The 23,321-nt window shown below is 38.5% G+C and overlaps 1 protein-coding gene across 8 annotated transcripts in view; it reads right to left on the reverse strand.

Moving 5' to 3' along the window:
• LOC122551298 (diacylglycerol kinase beta) overlaps positions 1-19,316 on the reverse strand; it is a 544,642-nt gene extending 525,326 nt beyond the window's left edge. For 3 of the 8 annotated variants that reach the window (XM_043692997.1, XM_043693004.1, XM_043692998.1), the window contains exon 1: positions 18,878-19,316. The gene's annotated coding sequence lies outside the window, so the exon portion shown is untranslated. Of the gene's footprint in view, positions 1-18,112; positions 18,330-18,372; positions 18,417-18,877 lie in introns of those variants that run through there. The other 5 variants (XM_043693001.1, XM_043693003.1, XM_043693002.1 and 2 more) reach the window with 3 other exon arrangements.
• Positions 19,317-23,321: the final 4,005 nt, after the last annotated feature.

The raw sequence follows: 23,321 nt of genomic DNA on the forward strand, positions 1-23,321 counted from the left end.
TGGAATATTGCGTGCAATTCTGGTCTCTTTCCTATCAGAAGGATGGTGTGAAACTTGAAAGGGTTCAGAAAAAATTTACAAGGATGTTGTCAGGGTTGAAGGATTAGAGCTATAGGGGGAGGCTAAATAGGCTGGATTTTCCTGTTTTCCCTGGAATATCAGAGGCTGAGGGTGGCCTTATAAAGGTTTATAAAATCATGAGGGGCATGAATAGAATAGGATAAATATACAAAGTCGATTTCCTGGGTTGGAGTGTCCAGAACTATAAGGCATAGGTTTAGAGTCAGGGAGGAAAGATATAAAAGAGACCTAAGGGGCAAAGTTTTCACACAGAGGTTATTGCATCTATGGAATGGGCTGCCAGTGGAAGTAATGGAGGCTGGTACAATAATAGCATTTAAAAGGCTGGAGAATAAGATCCACAACCACCTGACGAAGGAGCAGTGCTCCGAAAGTTAGTCCTTCCAAATAAACCTGTTGGATTATAACCTGGTGTTGTGACTTTTAACTTCAAACACTTCAGTCCAACATCGGCACCTCCAAATCGGGACTAGATTAGGTTGGGATATCGGTTTGGCATGGATGAGGTGGACCGAAGGATCTGTTTCCATGCTGTACATCTCTATGACTCTAAGACCATGCAGGAATTCAGCAATTCTATTTCTTATCTTTGGTGTTAAGGCATTGTTGACCAAAAGCAGATGAAGATCAGCAAGCATAGCATTGATGGGTGAATGAGAATTATTCCAAATTCGGACGAAGGGAGCAGAGTGTTTGGATAAACTGACCATTATGGAAGACTAAACATGAAACTAATGCCAAGTTTTAGGTAAATGCTAAAGATCAAAGCAGTATTCACTGTAAAAATAAAACTTGCATTTGTATGCAATGCCTTTCAGACGCTAAGGACATCACCAAAGCACTTTACACTTAAAATGCTGTCCCTGCCATAGCATAGGAAACATGTAAATGATTAACAAGATCTCACCATCAAATTGCTATTTATGACCAACTTATCTGTTTTAACTTTACTGAGTAAGGGATTATTAATGGTCAAAACATAATAATAACTCCCTTTCTCATACAGTCATAGAGATGTACAGCATGGAAACAAACCCTTCGGTCCAACTCGTCCATACCAACCAGATATCCAAGTCTAATCTAGTCCCATTTGCCAGCCCTTAGCCCACATCCCTCTGTAACCTTCCTATTCATATACCCATCCAGATGCCTTTTAAATGGTGTACTGTATGCAGTGGAGTGTCAGCAATGATCTTCTGTGTCTAAGTTTTATCTCAGACAAGAGTAGCAATGACATTGTGTCAGTGTAGTGTTTCCTTAATGTCATGGCCTACATTGACTCTACAACATCAACACAACTAATTTTGGTACTTGTGGGATATTGTTGCTTTTCGAAAACGCAGCAACTACTAAACTACTCGTGAGGCATCAGAAAGAAACAAGATAATATGTAAAAATGTAATTTACATTTTGTACAGCATTTCTTTCAATCACCATTTTGTCTGAGGTATTTCTTATATGACAAGGTATAAGGATTTGCATGTCCTTATCACATTCCCTGATTAACATCAGAAAATGTGCAGAGATCTATCCAGAATATCTATCTGACATAACATATTCAGCTATGTCTTTCAAGTATTAGTGGAAATTATGGACTGTATGATTGAATACAACTAATTTAACTGTGAATCATTATGTCTTTGTAGCACAAAAAAAAACACTTCTCCATAGCAATCTCTTCCATCCTAATATCAGTTTGTTCCTCAAGTCATCAATCTTAGCCATTGTACTCAAAAAAATGTACATTTTTACATTAATACAACTTGCATTGGAATTCCTTCACCTTACCTAACAATAGGCAGGCTGACAAGTAAAATTACGTTATCCCTTACTAATAAGACAAAGTTTAATAGGCTTTTTAAAATGATGAAAGATTAAAATTGAGATCGATCTCAGGAACAAAGCAAGGAAATCAACAGTTTTTTTTTGCAAAGTATTGCATGATGCTTTTCAATTCTGGAATTGGGATGTTAAATTCAAATCAAAATAGAGATAAAATTCTTTCCCCACTTCAGCCCTGGTCTTAAAGATCTCATGTGAAATTGAACTGGACTCAATGAATACTTGTGCGTGTACCATCATGGTACAAAAACCTGGCAATTTGATTCAGATTATTTTTAAAATAACATAGGAAATAGAAAACTTCCTAGTAATTGCAAATCATGAAGTGTATTCTCTTTTTGCTCATCCACAATTATCTCTGGAGGCCCCAAGCTTCTCACATTTACCTTCTCCTATTCCTTATTTGTGTGACTGAGAGACACGTCATTTGGCAAACACACTGCTAGCACCAAGTTCTGTTTCACCACTACCTCTTTCAACTCTTTGCATCCTGATTTGTAATACTGGTTGTCCAATAGCAGGTGTACAGAAAAGTTCCTACATTATAAATTTTGTGCATTGAACTCCATTGTATTTCAAACCTGTCAGGAACTGCATTCCACAGTCACCAATGCGATCTGCTTCCTAGGCTGGAGTAACAAATAAAAATCTCAGTATCAAATTTAACAGAGCTGCATTTCGAATCACAAAGAACTCCATGACCAAGGCTACAAACTACAAACTCCATACGATTACTTGTGCCATCTCAGCCCATCTGCTAGTGAATGTCCCAGTGTTTTTGCTATCTCCAGGCTTAATTATTCTAATGGTCTCCTGGTCAGACTTTCAGGCTGTACCTTACATTAATTTCAATTCATCCAACTTCTGGTTGCCTGTATTCTGAGGTGCACAAAGACTCACTCATCCAATCAAATCACTGGTACACACTGGCCCACAGTTCGCAATACCACATATTTAAGATTCTAAACTCCCTCCCTAGCCTTACTCAAGCCTGCCTATTTTACCTCCACCATACTACAAACCACTCAAAAGCCATCAACTTTGTCAATTCTGGTCACCAGTAGGGTTTACTTTGCCCTTTCAAATGCAGCAATGTCTTCAACAGTCCTGGCTAACACCTCAGTAAGATACTCCTTAAACCTCTCTATGCTTCTTTAAAAGGTGTTGCTTATAACGTTATTCTTTTTGACCTTTTCACTCAGCCTAAAGTTTCCTGCTGTTCGCTTCTTTTCTGAAAAAGAAGCTAATGCTTCTGTGAAATATATTGGTGTGTAATCTTTTAAAAGGTGTTATATAAATGCACAATGTTTGGCCATATGTTAAAACACAAAAAAAAGTTGAAATACCACACTAGCTTCTAACATCATTTTACCAAGTACAATATATGGAAGTATATAGAAAACCTTAATTCAATGTTAGAAATTCCTTTAAAAGTTATTTTGGTATATTTCTAAGGCCAATGAACAGTATATCCCCGAGAGTTGAAGTTAATCACCAATCTTCATACTAAATCAAGAATAACCAAAAATAGACACAGGTAGACAATCCTTTATCTGAAATTCCCAAGTCCAAAAAGCTCCGAAATCAAAAATTTTTTTCCTGAAGTTTTTTTCTCATTAACAAGGTTGTTTGGTGTGCAAACACTTAATGTACCTCCACACCACTCAAACCATGTCACTCAGATGTGACATAGTGGCGTGGCCCAGCACTGGCAGGTGTCAATTCTGTCTCAGTGCTCGTTGTAATTACAGGTGGGTCTGCTGTTCAGTAATTTATTTTTATTTTACTATGAAAATGTCATTTAATCCTTTATCCGAAAAATTCTGAAATCCGAAAGACAGCTGGTCCTGAGGGTTTCGGATAAAGGATTGTCTACCTGTACAAACACAAAAATGTTATGGATGCTGGAGAAAAATAAATATAGAAAATCCAAAATAAAAACAGAAAACTGATCAAGTATTCACGAGGTACCCAGATTGTTGATGAGGGTGATGCATTTGATGTGGTCTGCATGTCCTTTATGACAGACTGGTCAAGACAGCAAGAGCCCATGGGATCCAAGGCAATGTGGCACATTGGATTCAAAATTAGTTGAAAGCCAGGAAATAGAGGGGAATGGGTATAGGGATTCTTCAGAGACTGAAAGCCCATTTCCAGTGGGATTTGACAGGGCTGAGTGCTGAAGCCCTTGCTGTTTTTGGTGTGTATTAAATTATTTGGATTTAAATGTAGGGAGTATGATCAAGATGTTCAAAGATGACATCAAAATTGGTAGGGTGGTAATTAGTGGAGAGGATAGCAGAAAATTGCAGGAGGATATCAATAGACTGGTTAGCTGGACAGGGCAATGGCAAATGGAATTCAACCTGGAAAAATGAGAGATAATGCAATTGGGAAGGGATAGCAAGATAAGAGAAAACACTATGAATCGTAGAAAGTACTGAAGATCAGATGGACCTTGGTGTTCACAGATCCTTGATGGTGGCAGGGCAGGTAGATAAGATGGTTGAGGAGCTATATGAGCTAATTGCCTTTGATAGCTAAGTCATAGCATGCAAGAGAAGGGGGATTATACTTGAACTGCATAAAATCCTGTGAGGCCACAAGTGGAGTTCTGGTCACCATATTATAGAAAAGATGGGAGGGTGCAGTGATTTACCAGATTGCTGCCTGGGCTGGACAGTTTTAATTATGAAGAGAGATTGGATAGACTGGGGTTGTTTTCCTTGGTACAGTGAAGGTTGAGAGGAGACCTGATAGAGGTGTATAAGATTATGAAGAACATTAATTAGATAGAAAGGAAGGAGTTTTTCCATTAGTCGAGGGTCAATAACCAAGAAGCATACTTTTAGGGTAAAAGGTAGAAGGCTAAGAGGAGAGTTATAGAGTCTTAGAGTCATAGAAATATACAGCACGGAAATAAACCCTTCAGTCCAACTTGTCCATGCTGACCAGATAACCCAATCCAATTTAGTCCTACCTGCCAGCACCCGGCCCATAACCCTCCAAACCCTTCTCAATCATATACCCATCCAGATGCCTTTTAAATGTTACAATTGTACCAGCCTCCACCACTTCCTCTGGCAGCTCATTCCATACACGTGACACCTTCTGCGTGAAAACATTGCCCCTTCTTTTATATCTTTCCCCTTTATTGAAAGATCACTATTCAAAGAACCATTTGCTGCCACTGTCTTCAATTAGAGAAAATTCAAATGGGAAAACAAATGGAGTAATTATTCCAATATTATTCTCCCCCCCCACCCCGGACTCAAACAGTGATGAGAATCTGGAACTCATTGCCTGAAATGAAAACCAAGGTAGAAATTCTCATAACATCTGAGCAGCTTTGAGACATTCCCTTGTATTTCCACAGCCTCCAGGACTGTGGGGCAAAAATTGGAAAATGGGCTTAGTGTAGAGATTGTCATTGACATAAATGGATTAAATGGCCTCCTTCTGTGCTGTAAACATTTATTAGTCTGAGTTTATGAGGAAGTGCTGGAGAATGTCAGTGTGGATCTTGCAGCAACTGTAGACGGAGACAGTTAATGTTTTGACAAATCAGACTGGAAACTTCTCCGATTCTCCAAACATAGATACAAGCAGCTTGGATTCTTCTCCAAGCTGATTACAGTGGGTTACTGATTTTTTAAATAAAAGCATTGCTGAAGAGTCATATTCAACCAAAAATATTAACTATTTCTCCCTCCCAAAAAATGCTGGCGAGCCTGAGCATTTCAAGCACTGTATCTCTTTTACATTTCAAATTTCCAGTATCTGCAGCATTTTCTTTACAGACTGCTGTTAAAAGTAGATTCAGTTAGCATACACTGAAATAATTTTCCTCTTAAAGTAACTGGAAGGTTAAAATATGCAAATAATCTGACAGTTTTAGCACTTTGTATTTTCTTTAAATCTGCACTGATAACTAAAGATGCAACAGACAACTGGGAGCCAGGTGGAAAAGATGAAAAAATACAGACATTTCGCGTACCTGAACTCTTTAAAAAAAAAAGCTAGCATCTGCTTGATGACAAAGCTCAAATTATGTCAGAGGAGAGATTCATTGGGAAAAAAAATTAAAATCTACATCCCGTAAAGAATCGGAGGAGACCAGGCAATCCAACTATTCCAGTGTAATTATCACATTAGTCAATTCAGCAGCAAACCAAGGCAGCCAGCAGTGGCAGTATGAGGGAGGAAACAGGAAAAATGGGGAGCAACAGCACTACCTGGCAATAATCAATAAAACTGAATTCAAATGTCATACAAAAATCATTTAAATTGGCACCTAACAGTTGATGGAAAGTGAGACTAACTGCTAAATTTGACAAAATTGTAATTTGGTTGATCACTCTCATCCTCGGGATTCACAGATCACCATACTTATTTAAACATATTTCTTGTACTTGGATTTGCACTGTCACAGGCTTTAAAAGTTCAAATTAAAAAATAAGAGGAAATATGTTCAGCAAGAAATTATAATTTTCTGTATTCACCTCCTTAATTTCTACTATGCTGAATGCAGGACCTTAACAGTGTAATGCCCTCACAATTTTCTTACCTGGCACCTCAATTCTTTGTTCTTTCAGCTGTTCCTTTTGCAAACTGCAGCTTTTTGTTTAGTAACTAAACTTCAACAGCTTTATCGCCAACTGTTTCCCAAATGGCTTAATCTTTTTTCAAGCAGCTCATTTCCCTCAATTTGAAAATAAAAGAGGACATTTAAACCATTTTGCTATGAGAGCAGCAGTGCACTCGCTCATACATATCTTCGCAACAATGTGACAACTAGAAAATATAAATATTTGAATGACTTGCACATTCGAATTTTTTAAACACTCCAGTTACACTGTCGCTATCACACTAAATGCCCAGCTTTCTTTTTCATAGTGTTTTGAGATTTTCATATTTTTCAGACTTCACATCAGCTAAATTACAACTCCTCCAAAGTGAATCTGTGTTTAGAAAGTACTCATAAAACCAGTGAAATTCTTGGGCAATTCCTTAAGTTGGCATTAATTCTAATGCAAAAATCAGACTGCTTGATGCATAATATGAAAACAAAGTTGCGGTAAAAGAAATATCTTAAAAAAAAATACACAGCCCATTTCTTGCAAGTGATACAATCGTCCAATGAAGTGCATTTGACTGTAAAACTCAGATCATACCATTTACATTTTGCATTGTACAGGACTAATTATAAACCAGCAGCATTGATGGCACAAGCCTCAGTTCAGCCAGAGATAAGAGATTCAAGCCCTAGTCCAGGAACCCCAGCACACTGATGAAGTACTAATGAAATGCTGCCTAGTCAAAACATGCATCTTTCAAATGAAATTGTGCACAGCCAATGCAAGCAAGTTGTGAGAAGATACAGAGAACTTATAAAAGGATATAGATAAATGAGTTGCCAAATCATTTGGCATTTGGAGTATAAATGTCAGAAAATAAGAATTTATCCTCTTTTGACAAGAAAAACAGATTTAAATAGAAAAATACTGCAGAATGTTGTAGTACAGAGTGATCTAGGTGTGTTTATACAGAATCACAAGATCAGCATGAAGGTGTGAGCAATTACGAAGCCAAATGAAATGTTGGCTTTTATTGCAAGCGGGCAGGGAACATAAACAACAAAAACAGAAATCGCTGGAAAAATGCAGCAGGTCTGGAAGCATCTGTGGAGACAGAGTAGAGACCCCAGGGTAACCATCAAGGGTTGGCAATGCATTCCTAATTTTTAAAACCTACAAAATGGTAAGGTCCTAGAGAGTGTTGCTGAATAAAGAGACCTTAGAATGCAGGTTCATAGCTCCTTGAATTTGAGGGGCATGGATAGGGTAAATAGGCAAAGTCTTTTCCCTGGGGTCAGGGAGTCCAGAACTAGAGGGCATAGGTTTAGGGTGAGAGAGGAAAGATATAAAAGGGACCTAAGAGGCAACTTTTTCACACAGAGGGTGGTACGTGTATGGAATGAACTGCAAGAGGAAGTGGTGGAGGCTGGTACAATTACAACATTTAAGAGGCATTTGGATGGGTATATGAATAGGAAGGGTTTGGAGGGATATGGGCCAGGTGCTTGCAGGTGGGACTAGATTGGGTTGGGATATCTGGTCAGCATGGACGGGTTGGACCGAAGGGTCTGTTTCCATGCTGCACATCTCTATGACTCTAAATTATCAATAATCTTCAAACTGTTGAATGGTATATTTAAAAGTGCATGTTTCAAATTTGCCCTTTTTATACTCATCTGAAGTGGCTGAATAAATATCACTTAAATTAACCGCCTTTTAGTGCATGTTAAATGTACGTGCCATAGAAAGTGACCAATTGCCAAAAAGCAAAGAGAAACAAAAAAAAAATTGATTTATTTTACATTTGTAAATTAAGTATGCCCGAGATGGCAAACAGATCTGCTTTAGTTCTTATAGTGTAGGCATACACAGTCCATGTTTGTGATCAATAACAAGTATTACATCTAAAACAACTTACAACAAATGCAGATATAAATCAAATTTCAAAACCTGCCAGGAAGATTATCTAAGGCCAGAACTGTTAGATTACTTTCAAAATCACCTGATTCCATCATGCAAAGATGCAGAGAACAGTGTTCAGGTCGTTTCATTCCATGTTCATAGATGTGCCAGTTTCATTGGCATTTTGACATTAATTAAACCTTTTTTCCTCCCTCAAAAATGAAATTCTAGTCCTTAGCTAGAAAACTGTGTGTTTACATTCTATCTTAAATATATTAATTATGGGAGTTAATGACAAAAATGGGATAATTACCTACAGCACAATGATAAATTAAAATCCAACTGATGGAGTAAGATTGCTAGGAATAAGTGCCAAAGTTGAGACAATTTGAACATAACTAAATGTTGAATTAATGTGAAGCTATATCAAATTGTTTTCTCTCTCCAGGTTACTACACAAATACACTTTTAAATCCTTTGATCTATTTCACATTTAATTTTCTCTTCAACCATGGAATTGAATATATACATCTGTATAAGGAAAATATCAACATATTTAATGTTTTCTCTATCCAAAGTTACATTGTTTATCTCAAAGTATTTTCTAAGTCCATTCACCAGTGCTTCTGTTTTGAAAATATCTGAAATGTGCGCCAGTGTACACTTCACCAACTGGTCAATTGTTCTTTGTTTATTTATGATTCGCAACAAGTTCATGATTTTGAGTTTCAATTTTAAACTAGTTTTTATTATTTCCAAGTATAGAGGAAGTAGGATCAGACAACAACCTTCTGGTCCCTCATGCCTGTTTGCAAATTCAACATGATCACGGCTGATCGCTCTTAACTTTGGAGAATTGAGGAATATGGGAAGCAGACAGAAAAGCAGTGAATAAAAATCTCAGTCTTGAATATACTCAACAATGGAGCATCAAACACCCTCTGAAACAGATCAGTCTGACAGTTCAAAACCAGCACTTCTAACTGTGGTTAAATTTATTTGCGGAAGGTTCATCACATGACTTGCCCCAGGCTCCAACCAATAGTTGGCCAAAACATTCATCTCTGTGATGCACTGCCTTCCTACATCAATTGGAAAGCAAAAAGGACTCATTAACCAATTGGATGATGCTTGCTGTCAGCCAAAAAGCCTTTCCAATGTTTTTTTTGGATCAGGGAAAGACAAATATTTAAAAAAATGACAAACTACATACATTTCCTTATGATTGTTCTCCAGGTTGCACTTAACAGTATCCTGGAAATTGATCTTCAATCCCATGAGACTCCAGGATGATCCTGGAGGGTTGGCTACAGAATAATGAAGTGAGTTTAGGTCAAACTTCATGACTGGTTTCAGTTTCTCCAATGTGATAGGTTCACCCAAACTCAAATTATAATTTGGAAGTTCTCTCTCACTAAAGAAAAAAGTGACTCCAAATTTATCATATTAACCTTAATTATTCTTAAGTTAAACTTTTATCTTGACTGTGTCCTTTACCTAAGCATATAAAAGGGATGGTCGAGCTCTCTTCAAACTTAAAAGAACAAAATTATGTAATTTGTCTTGATCTTCTTTCTTCTAATGGGCTTTTTTTTGTAACTAATAAAAACTGAAGAGTTGAATGCTCACAATGAAACCTTTAATATACTGGACTCCAAATGAAAAAAAATGTTACAGAACACTACAACATCACAATCCTGCAATCAATTTGTATTTTACCATAACATTCTTTTTATACGTAAGGTTTGTAAAAACACAATAAAATTCACATTGCTGAAATAGAGACAGATTTTGTGGAAGCTTTTCATCTGGCACTCATCAAGGCAATTTGCAGGGAAAATCTCTACTAATTAGAGTCCACTGTCCAACACTCAGTCTCCTCTCAGAAAAAAAGTAAAACTGTCAAATAAAACTTCAATGCATACTTCAATGAGGAGGTCCAGTATGACCAGTGTTACTTTATTAACTTTTCTGTCCCCCCTCTGGAAGCTCTATTGTTATATAAATTTTGGTTTCCCCTTTGAGTTAGTATTCTTGCCCTGATGATGGCAAGGCAAAAACTTTAGACAGTGTGTATATGTTTCAGTAGTAACCAAGTTCTAGACGATCAATAAAATCCTATTAATTATTTCACACAGATCTGTAGCTTGACTTCCATGTTATCTAATTGACACAAGTATATTCAATAATCACATCCATACTTCCATATTTCTATGTAGCCCAAAAATATGAACTCCTGTAATAAATTATGAACTCGAAGTGCAAAATGTATTCCCAGATTGTTTGTATGCAGCCTGGAGCTCACAATGTTTAAAGTTTAATCTGGTTTTAAATCTCAACCGTAACACAAATATATATTAGGTAATGTTTAAAAACTAAAAATAAAATTTTAAATGACATGTAAGGCCACACCTTGGAGGCTAACATTTAGATCAGTGATTTGGAGACACCCAAGGAACAGAAAAATTTATACCGACACAATACACCAACGTTCCTTATGCTCATATTCAAGTTGCTCTATTTTACCTGTAACACAGCATCTTAAACTTAACCGTTTGCTTCCTAAATAATTTTCTTCTACAAAAAATTTAAAACAAAGACATTGTGTAAGTATTGCCTTTAATTTTAAAATTTATTGTAACATACATGCCACACAAATGTTAAACAATGACCATCTCCAGTAAGACACCATCTATCCTACCATTTGACATTCAATGGCATTACCATCACAAACCCCCATCAACATTGTGGGGGTTACCACTGACTCAATAAATACAGTGGCTACAACAACAGATCAGAGGCTAGGGAGATGGCTGAGTAACTCACCTCCTGACTCCCCAAAGCCTGTGAGATCACACAGAAGTGTGATGGAGTTCTCCCCACATGCCTGGATGGGTGCAACTCCAATAACACTCAAGAAGCTTGACATCATCCAGGACAAAGCAGCCAACTGGATTGGCATCACATCCACAAACATCCACTCCCTCCACCAGTGACGCTCAGTAGAAGTAGTGCATACTATCCACAAGGTCCTTAAATAGTATGTTCCAAATACATGACCACTTCTATCTAGAAGGATAAGGGCAGCAGATGCATGAAAGCACGACCACCTGCAAGTTCTTCTCCAAGCCACTTACCACCCTGACTTGGAAATACATTGCAGTTCCTTCACTGTCGCTGGGTCAAAATCCAGAAATTTCCTCCCTAATAGCACTGTGCTTCAACCTATAGCACATGGACTGCAGCCGTTCAAAAAGGCAGCTTACCACCACCTTCACAAGAACAACTATAGATATGCAATAAATTCTGCCCAGCCAGCAAGGCCCATATCTCATGTGAATAAAAAAAAAACACTCCAACTAGAACAACTGAAGTGCTCGTGACATTTTCTGCTTACACTCAGAATTGTTTCAACAATGCCAATTCGATTTTTCAGTTGCATTCAATGCCTGAGAAAATCCTATATTAAAGTAATAAATGTCACTCAACCCTTCAATAAATAAATTGACACATGCTGCAAGATTTAATCTTGAAACACCCAAATCAAGGTTTTGATCACAAATCTAACTTCCCAAATTCTCTGATCTAGGTCGCACAGTTATTGCAAAAGCCTTAAGACTGATCAATATTTTAATTGCTCGAAATGCAACTGTTTTGTTTCTGACTGGAGACACAGTTGGACTAAAAAGAGAAAGGATCTCAATGATAAATAACTCAAACAAAATTAAAACTAATTTTCTTGGGGCAAAAGAAGTCAGCACTTCAAAAGATTCCCTGTAGTCAAGACAGTTTATACCTTTTCAATTACCTCAAGACTCAATATTCTACAAAAACTCCAACCTAATTTGTTTCCTGCAATATGCTGCTCACCCAACAGCACTATCCTTACTCATCCTCACCAGGCTCCTTGTTTCCTAATGCAATTAATTTAAAATCCCATGTTTGGGCAGATGGAACTTGAACCAATATCTTCTGATCCAGAGGTAGGGATTGTACACTGCACCACCTGAGCCCTTCATCTCACTTCAAATATTTGCTAATTACCTTTGCCATTTTTACAGTCTCAGTGGCACTTCCAGATCTGTTAAGGTAGAATTAATACATACAAACTGCAAAAATAGACAAAATAAAGACAAGCTAGAATATAGGATTCAACTGAAATACAAAAACTTCCTAGAATACCAAAATAGTAAGGAGAAAGTGAGGACTGCAGATGCTGGAGATCAGAGCTGAAAATGTGTTGCTGGGAAAGCGCAGCAGGTCAGGCAGCATCCAAGGAACAGGAGAATCGACATTTTGGGCATGAGCCCTTCTTCAGGAATGAGGAAAGTGTGCCAAGCAGGCTAAGATAGAAGGTAGGGAGGAGGGACTTGGGGGAGAGGCGTTGGAAATGCGATAGATGGAAGGAGGTTAAGGTGAGGGTGATAAGGTAAATGACCTGGGATGTGCAGTGATGAAAGAGGGACTCACTGAAATCCTTGTAGAGGGAGGAAGAGAGCTTCTTCAAGGAAGGCATCCTTGTAAGAGGATTCGCAGTAGGTTAAAATCTTCTAGGAGAAAGTGAGGTCTGCAGATGCTGAAAAGGTGTTGCTGGAAAAGCGCAGATCAGGCAGCATCCAAGGAGCAGGAGAATCGACGTTTCGGGCCCTCCTGAAGAAGGGCTCATGCCCGAAACGTCGATTCTCCTGCTCCTTGGATGCTGCCTGACCTGCTGCACTTTTCCAGTAACAATTTTCAGCTACCAAAATAGTAAGGTTTAAAAGATTACCAAAAAAAATGAACTTAAATTATGGAGTTGAAATAAGTCATTAAAAATACAAATGCATAAAGAATAACAAATGGGCACCTTTACTGAAAAGTACAGAACAAGGAAACAATACAAATAAAACATGAAAATCAAAATGTATTTACAAATGAGAGGACATTTAATACATCATTTCATATCATTCTCCAACATAAACTTCTTTGCAATGTGTTAATCTAGAGTTTGCCCCATCACAACTTCATAATATTTCCAAAAGCAATACCTTTCTACAAATGCAATACTGCAAAATAGAGAGGCAATTGTTATTGATGAAAAGGATCAAACCCATCAGAAGGTGCCTTACAAACCAGAGGCATATCGACTGTCAGAAGGTGACAGCTGGAATCCTAAACTGGCATTATTAGAAGGAGACAATAGAAGTCCCCTCTCGAAGGTCAAGTTGAACCTATATCCCAGACATATTAAATGATAATGCTGAGCCGCCATTTAGAAGTTGATATTTAAGCATTGAGAATAAATTTCAATACGTTTAGTGCTTAAATTGTTTGACATAAAGTTTTATAGCCTGTGTTTAGTTCACAATGAAAAATACACTTTCTTAAAACTGCTCAAAAACCTAGTTCAAGTTTAATATTGTCATATACAGCACATTAATCTACTACAGAATTCAGAGCTCTAGTTTAACATTGGCATGTCACACAGTAGAAAATAAATGATAAAAATCATTGATGAAATTAACTTTTTTTTGCATTCTATCTATAAAACAGTTTCCAGTTTACATGAAGCAAGCAGCTAAATGTTAAATTAATCTGGTGTCTCAGCTTTACCTCATTGGTGGGAAGCACTTACTTGGGACATTGTGTGAATTTTCCTGTTAATTTTAGATCACCATTCTTCTTTGGTATTGCAAAAATCTATCAGTCATGCTTTTATTTGTTTTGTACAAGGCACGCCAAAGTGAGAACAGTTAGGTGACATGCATAACAATGATGCCAGTCCTGCACTAAGTCATAGGCATCTAATGGTGAGACCAGTTTTACAATTTCCGTAAAGTATGGCTGCAAGATAAGGTCTACAACTATGTAGAGAGCATGTAATAGCGAGAGCTCAATGCTCGAAGCTGATAAAGAAAACAAAGATGTAGTACTTTGAACTTTCCTAACCCAAACACAACTAAGTACTCACTGCAGTGCCTTTTTGATTTAGAAACCTGAACAAAGAAGGTGGCTGACAGTGCAGTTCACCACCAAGACTGGAATATGTTGGGCCAAAAGATGGATTAATAAATGAAGAATTTTAAGTAGATCGCAAGGCGTTAAAAGAACTGAAAACTAAAATATAACTCCTACTCTTCAGCTGGCTGGTAACCATATGTTAGATCACACGACAAAGCAGTAAAACAAATGTACCTGAAATTATGTTTTTTTCATGTTCCCTACCTAAATTATAAACTACATGTTTTGGCTTAATAAGGGCAGGGCTACATTTTCAGAATGTCTTACATTTGTAAAATTTTAATCACAGTAGAGTTTTAACGATAGGATAAAGTCATTATAGAACATTGTAGATTAGAGTGGTGCTGGAAAAGCACAGCAGTTCAGGTAGCACCCAAGGAGCAGGAAAATCGATGTTTCGGGCAAAAGCCCTTCATCAGGAATAGAGGCAGGGAGTCTACAGGGTGGAGAGATAAATGAGAGGAGGGTGGGGGAAGGGGAAATGAGGAAACTGGTGAAGTCCACACTGATGCCCTGGGGTTGAAGTCGATTTTCCTGCTCCTAGGATGCTGCCTGAACTGCTGTGCTTTTCCAGCACCGCTCTAATCTAAAATCTGATTTCCAGCATCTGCAGTCCTTGCTTTTACATTGAACATTGCAGCACCATTCTGCTACATCACTGAGTATCAGGGCCTGCATTTATACTCGCTAAATCCTCAACATGATTTATCAATATCAGCATTATCATCATGATAATGCTGTAAATTGGGGATTAAGCAATTTTTCACAGGCAAAAATGTCATCTGGGCTATTCTCATATCCAGCGGTGTTCTAAAGTCAAATGAAACGAGAACAGCAAGAAGAAAACAGCAAGAAATTACAACTTCTTTTGCATTTGATCTGATCACAAGAATATATTGCATACAATATTAGCTTCTATTTACTGCGTACACCTAACATTTTCTGGATACCTCATGGCGCCTTGTACAGTTACGTATACATTTACAACATTAAAAGAACAATATAAAATCAAGTTATTGCAATAAAATGTTCCGAGGCATTTCACAGAAGCAATATTGTATAAAATGAGAACCAAATATGAATATATTAACTTCTGTTTGGGGCATCTTGCATTGCTCTGACAAATATTCAAAATCTCTGTGTGGGATCTGAGCTTTTCAAAAGAGTGAAAATCAAAATGTGCAGGTACAGATATAGTAGCCAATGTAAATCAGCATAATTATCTCATGATGCAAAACTGAATCCACTTGAAAAGTACATGTTCTATTTTCTCCTCTCCATTATCTTGTGTTTAGTTTATCATCAAAATGTTTAGACATTTGAAAAAAGAAAAATGGCACAAAAGCATACATGTTTCAGTAGGTGCTCTCAGCTGGATCTTTTGATGTTATCCAAATCACTGAAAGGTTAGCAATGATACTAGTTTAAATAGTTAATACAGTTACAATATTTGAGTTTTACATCATCCTGTTGCACAGGGCTTGAAAGACTTGCAATTATGCAAGAAATGTTTGTCAGGATTTTGAAGTTTGGGTCATACTGACATAGGGAGTGTACTTTCTTTTGAAGAAGTAGCCTATACTTTGGTTGGATTTCTTCCTCATGCATAAAGTCAGATGGAATGGGACTTATAATACTTTGTCTCTGAACAACCTGATAAGAGGCAGATTTTTTTTAAGACTGTTTTTACCCTTCCTGACTTATACAATATGGTTCCAAACATGTGAGGAGCACCTGCCTGAACAGTCACCTCTGAGGCCACCCAACCTGTGTACATCATAGTCAAACTTGCCTTGTTTATACCTCATGCCCAAAGTGACCCTGTCAGAGCCACTGAACCCGGCCATCCTTTCTTCATTTTTACAACAGTGGCTTTAAAACCCATGGTTTATGTTGTAATTGCCATTCTGACTAAGTTCAAATAACTGAGCACTGGCAGGATAGAACTGCTTATTGCTTATTCAGCGAAACATCAGGGATAAGCACGTTAGTTTAAAACTTTTTTACACGTGTTGTTTAATAAAATAGACATGGCTATCTATTGACATTTTAAAGAACAAAAGCTAATTTTAATCCAAGAATGGTTTTCTTTAAAAAGATATTTCTTCAAATTTTAATAACCTACTTATAGTTTGGCAGCAACTGACTATATTTTTCCTGCAATAAATCAAAATGCCTCTTCCTCAATTTTATTTCACAAATTATTGAAACATTTCTTCCTTGTTGCATTTTCCAATCCATGAAAGAAAAGTAAAACAGAAAATATTGGAACACAGCAAATCTCAGAATCTGAATTTGTTAATATTTCATTCCTTGGGAGCTTTCAATGTGAAACCTTAATGATCTTTTTCTTGTTTCACATTTTTCCCCACATGTTTAATTTCAGTCCAGGGACGGGCCTGTTAATAACAAGTATTAATTTTGAATAGATGCAATTAATATTGAGGCCTTTCACTTATCTGTGCATGTTCCTCAAAATGACATTCTACTACACTGGTTATTCACACTACTCATATTGCAGTCTTAAAATCCCTTCATTTCCATACAGGCAAAAAAAGACATGTCACAAAATATTAATGAAAGCCACGAGATCAAAACAAATCTCTAGTCCATGAGCCCACTAGCTACTGAGAACCACTCAACCGACAAGTTAAATGCCTGTGGCTAAAAAGCTATTAACAAAAAAAGGTCACTCTTCTCATAAATCAGAGAAGCCTTTACTGCACGTTTTTAAATACAACATAAAAGAACATCTATTTCTTAACATCCTAATTTGAGTCGTAATACGAAAACAACCAAGTTCAGAAGTAAAATCAATTGCAAAACACCATTTTGTAATGCAAAGCAGACTGATCATCTCAAGGACTGCTGATAAAATGAAAGGAACACTGAAACGCAATTGCTCTAGTTCATCTGTGATGAACTTTATCGATGGCAGGATTTTGAATGGTAAATGAGATCTGAGGAATGCAAAACCATGTATAGCTGACTGGTAAACTCAGTTTCATCTGACCAGCATGAGATTTCTATTATGAATCTTAATTTAAGAAAAGATTATCAGCACCACAAAAAGAAAAACACAAATGTGCTGAGAATTCTAAAAACCAAACTGATGCAGACTACCCTTTCAATCTCAATCGTTAAAACAGCAAATCTGACATCATGCTCATCACCTTGATAATTACTTATTGAATATTAAAAAGGTCACCATTAATCTGAAAGCCAATACAACATCAGAATCCATCTATTTTAGGCAGTAATTTGATCATTCCCATTTGTTTAAATTGGGACTCAATAGAACAGGGTTGAACAGGCTAGAGAAATTAATTTGGATTTCTGTATTAAATCCGAAGTTCAGGTTTTTAACATTACAATCAAATGTATATATTGTACAAACAAACATACTAGGATAAATATAGTAAATTCAGACGTTAATCATCACCTGGACGAGGTTGCTAAGACACCTTTGGTTCCGACTGGCCTAAACTGAATTGATTCAATACAATTGAATTGGAAAGAATGTAGGGTCTGTTTCTGTGCTGTCTGACTCTATAACTGTCTGCAACATTAAACGCAAACTTTAATCGTTTAAAACTAGAGCAACTTACTAATATTTGCTAATTTATACATTCCAGCTACAGATCATCAAATCTGAAAACGAAGGAATGGGGGGGGGGCGTCAATGTCAAGTTTAGAGAGTCGAGACCTACGTGTATATTTGTTGCGATGGAAAAATCCAATCGTTTATAAACCTTGCACAGACAATCTTCGCACCAAGTTGTCTTATTTCACCAATTGGTTTTCAGGACTTTTAACACTGGAGGAAAGCGTGCTGGTTTTGAAACTCTCGTCCCATCAGCTTCCTTTAAAGCTAACACTGTTACACAATGTGCAACTTTTCGGTCGCGTTCAGGCGAGCTCGCACAAGTTGTCACATATATAACTGTCTACTTGCACAAGGAGCACGTACGCTCGAGGTTTCCGCATCCCGCAACGCGTTGACTTGAACAGCGAAATCGACACACCGAGAATTAGAGACTCATGTATGAGGTGGTGGTTGTGGGACAGGAGTAGAGACTAATTAAAGGGGGAGGGGGAGAAAAAGAGGGAGGAAAACCCACTGCAGACTTTGACAGGGGAGAAGTGAATTTACATCCCAAAGCTGAGGCAGGGAAACCAGCGCTAGCACCATCCATCTATCCCTCCCTCCCTCTGTCCGGCCAGTTCCTTCAGTACAGCCCCGAGTGACAGGAGCGAGGTACCGGCGATCGCTTTGCAAAGCGCCGCCAGCCTTTTCCCCTCGCCTCGCCCGCCCCCTCACTCTCTCAGAAACCCAAACATAACAGCGCTGCACCTTCCCAGAGACAAGCCAACAACAACAAACAACAACAAAGTCTGCCTTTAAAAAAAAACAAACATTTCCACCAGCTGTGCTGTTCCATCGCCCCCCAGCCCACCCCTTCATATTCACTCACCTCAAAACCTCTTATCCCCTTCTCCTTGCACCCCCGGCACCAGTGGCAGCTCTTCCCTCCGCAATAAACTGCGAGTTATTTTACTTTGTGTGTGTTTTTTTGTTTGAAGAGCCGACAGTCTGGTCGTTGACTGGTTCAGTGCAAATGAAAATCTCAATCCTCTTTTCACTTTTGTTCTCTTTAAAAATGTGCCCTAAGATTCTCCAGTGCTTGCCTTGCACTACAGGAGTTTCTGATGACTGTGTCGGGTGCGCGCCCTGTCCAAACCGGTGCTCGCGCTTCCCCCTCAGCACGGGAGGGCGTGTCACGCGCACGAGCCTGAAGCTCGCTCTTGCCGGATCCAGGCGCACGCTGTGTCTCTGCAATCAGGAGCAGTGAAGCCGCTTGACTGAAACATGCAGGCTTTGTTCTGCAATGGAAGTGCGCACTGGCAATGACCGTCCTGTAATCTTAAAGGGTTTGTTTATTTATTTATTTTAAAACAAGGACTTCCTTCAATACTCCCCAAACGCCTTGCAAAATTTAAAGACCTGTGCTGAGAGGGGGCTTTTCCGAATCTCGGGACGTCCCAATTCACCTCTCAGACTGTGTAATCATTCATTGTACTGTAAGGAAAACTGTAGTGATACAACACAGTGTAAAATCGCACACATGACCCTGAGCAACAAGCAGTCACTAGGAAACTGACGGCAGGATTTGCTGTGAGTATTTTGGAAAGTTACGTGTCTCTGGGCAGGCTAGGAGGCTGAGGTGAAAGTGAGGACTCGCAGATGCTGGAAATCGGAGTCTCGATTAGTGTGTTGCTGGAAAAGCACAGCTGGTCAGGCAGCATCCAAGGAGCAGAAAAATCGACGTTTCGGGCAAAAGCCCTTCATCAGGAGGCTTAGGTAGTACGCTCCATTCAGTGCGATGATCCGATGGATTTTATAGCACCGTTGGTGGTGTTTCGGAAAGGAAATCTCATCGCCCGCTCTGGTTGTTTTTTTTCAGCGGGAAGTTGTCCCACGAACTGCGGCTGATCACTTTCAGGATTTTTTAAATTGAAAACGACAAGTGCTGGAGATCACAGCGGGTCAGGCAGCATCCATGGAGAGGGAGAGAGAGAGAGAGGGCATGCTAATGCTCCGAGTTTAGGTGACTCCTCAACTCAGAGCTGGGGGGGGGGGGGAACACAACATTTACACGATAGTTTTCGGTAGGAGGCAGTGGGTGCTTTTGTTGTAAAGATGTTGATGGTTCAGATTCCAGCATCTGCAGTAATGTGTTCCTTCAGAATGTTTATGTTTGGTGAAAAAGCACTCATTGCGGGCAGTGAATTGGTGAATTTATCGCAAGCTGGGTATATAAAATGAGTTTCCTCGGTTGGAGCCGAAATAAACACGAGCACGCGTGGAAGGGGGAACCCTCTGAACACTTGGGCAATAACTTTAAATTGAGAGAGAGAGAGAGAGAATCCACATATCCTGCGCTTTCATGGGGGCGGGGAATGACAATTTCGCTAATTTCGACCTAATGAATTAAACGCCAGGAACACGTGGGTTGTTTTCCTCATCTTGCAAAGCACCGATCGCTGGCGAATCCGGCTTCGCTCCTGATGAAATGATATTGCCCAATGTTGTGATAGAACCGACTAAATCGTTTCCCTTCACAGAAAAAGCGAAGTAAACAGCAGGATTGTCTTGGTTGCTATGACTTCGTCCGAATGTAAACACGACATATTTTGGGATATGACGCCAGCTGCCATGAGGACAATCCTTTATATTTTCCAGTGTGCAGTAATGTAGCTGCATGGGGCCAGGAAAGTTTAGAAATGTCGTAAGCATGAGTTTCATAAGCTGCTTTCTCTGCAAAATATATAAAAAAAGAAAGGCGCCCACACATAATCAATCACATTTCCATCTGATTTCCGATTTCATGGGGGGAGGGAAACGAAGCTGCATTCTAACACTCTCAAATTCCGATTAAAGTGACACAACACATTTGGACTGCAATCAAAAACAGGTTGCCGGGAAGGTCACGAATTTGCGGACTGGTTGCATTTTCACCTCTCGGCTGAGGAAGCCTCAGCGCTGCTCCCTGACGGATAACAACCGATTGAGATACTTACTGTTGAATAACTGATAATCGCGGTTGCAAAAATAGTTCAGACTAAATGTTGCAAAATTACAGATTCTGGGCTGTAGCGTTTCGGTTATGAAGAGAGATTGGACAGACTGGGATTGCTTTCCTTAGAGCAGAAGGGCCATGGTTGAGATGCATAAAATTCCACTGCTAGGGTAGACAGGAAGAGGTTTCTCCCCAGGTGGAGGTATCAATGACCAGGAGGCATAGGTTTAAGGTGCAGAAGATTTTAGAAGGGATATGAGGAAAAAACTTTTTACTCAGAAAGTCTAAGGGATATGCGACCCACTGCCTGTAAGGATGATGGATGCAGAAGCCTTTATCACTTAAAATGTATGTGGATGTGCACTTGCAATGTCAGGGCACAAGGCTGTGGGCCACATGCAGACAATTGGGATCAGAATAGTTAGGTGGTTGTCTTTGACTAGCATAATTCCTGATGAAGGGCTTTTGCCCGAAACGTCGATTTCGCTGCTCCTTGGATGCTGCCTGAACTGCTGTGCTCTTCCAGCACCACTAATCCAAAGGGCCCTTTACTGTGCTGTAGACCTCAATGACCCTATAAACACACATGGTCAGAAGAAGTTGAATCATGTCAAACTCTGCAATTGTTTATCTGTTGATTCTCTACAAAGTCTTTGAATGATTCTGTTGCAATCTTATCTTAATAGTTAAACTTTCAGAGTTAAGAAAATATTTACAATACCTGCAGTTGGTTTGAAGGCTTTTCTTTCTCTGCAGGGAGTATTCTGAATGAGATAATGTGTAAAATGGCTGAAAACCACTTTCTTAATACTCTGTATGGCTATTTAGATTGTACCCTCTCCACCAGTCAACAAAATAGCCATTTTGCTTTTAAGAAGTTTTCTTACTGTTGTTTTACATGTGATTCCATCATCCTGTTGCACAACTCTTAACTGTGACTATTGTATTTACCTCCCAGAAGATTACCAACAGTCTCCCTCACAAATTCTTTTTCCATAGTGTTTCTTTAAATCCCTAATCATGCATTGAACTGCAGTTAGTTCCTTGGACATGTTTCTCTATCTTGATCTCTCAGCTTCCAAACTAATTCACAGATAATTCTAAAAAGACAATGTCTTGTTGCTTATAGAAGTAATTTTAAATGATTGCTCCAAAACTCATTGGCTTTGCAAATGCCACAAACATGTACTTTAATTTAACAGTACAAAAACATTCATTCTAGAGTTAGCTTTAACTCATTTGGTGCCACCAACACCTGACTAATTTCAAACTGAGAGCTAACAGAACTAAGGGAGTGCTGCATTATCTGAGGTGCTGCTTATCAGAGGTTCAGATAGTGGGACTGAGCTACCTGAAGTATAATGAAAATGCATGTGTTAGTATTATGATAAGGTATAAAATGGCCTGATACTGACATCAACAGTCACATGCTATCGAGCTGGTGAGGACAGAATAACCTGTATTAAAGTCATATTACAAAAATCCGGATTCCATATACAAAATGAAGAGTTAGTTGGAGTTCCTGAGAGCCAAGACAATAGTCACTTCTCTGTGAGATAGAGTCACAATACAACATGGAATGGAAATGTGCAGACAATGTGAAGTCTGTCAGCAGAACAAGGTTGAACACAAAGTTCTAAACCTCACAGCAGCCTAGTTCATGAGGGGTGATTAGCTATTAGCTATTTCAGTGAAGCCAAAATAAACCTACTGACCAGAATGCTTAAAGGTTGTTTCCACTGTATTTTCCTGATGTCCCAAGTCAATGAACCTTCTTGCAGCTAAATCCAACAAACCGAGATCATTCATCTCTCTTGCGCAAATAGGTGTGAAAATGCAGACTAAACATTAACTGCACTTCACAATGTAATTAATTCAGTGTAAATGTTATAGAACTTTTTATGAGGTGGAATAGGAGGTTTTAGTTACTCAATTCCTCCATATTCAAATGTTGATATTCAGTTCATGTAGCATTGATATAATGGTTTTAATTCTGCTGTGTTGACAGGAAATGTCTGGGGTAGCTCTGTTACATTAATATGAGAGAGAACCTTAGTACAGAAAGTCAAAGGGTAGAATCAATCTTGGTCGGGATAAGAATGAACAAGGGTAAGAAATTATCACCAAAAGAGAGGGAGTGAATTGAATTATTTATACTGTTCTCCTCTTCTACCAATAACAGAGGTGATTTTAAAATTTTCTTTTCCTTTTTGAAATAGGCAGTGGCATGTTTACTGAAGCCCTATTTGTGAAGTTCAATTTTATCGTGACCTGCAACAAATTCTTTACGGTTAAAATTGTATAGGGTTTATTAATGCATTCGAACCACATGAGAGAT

This window comes from Chiloscyllium plagiosum, chromosome 7 (genome assembly GCF_004010195.1).
Source record: "Chiloscyllium plagiosum isolate BGI_BamShark_2017 chromosome 7, ASM401019v2, whole genome shotgun sequence".
Lineage (NCBI taxonomy): Eukaryota > Metazoa > Chordata > Chondrichthyes > Orectolobiformes > Hemiscylliidae > Chiloscyllium > Chiloscyllium plagiosum.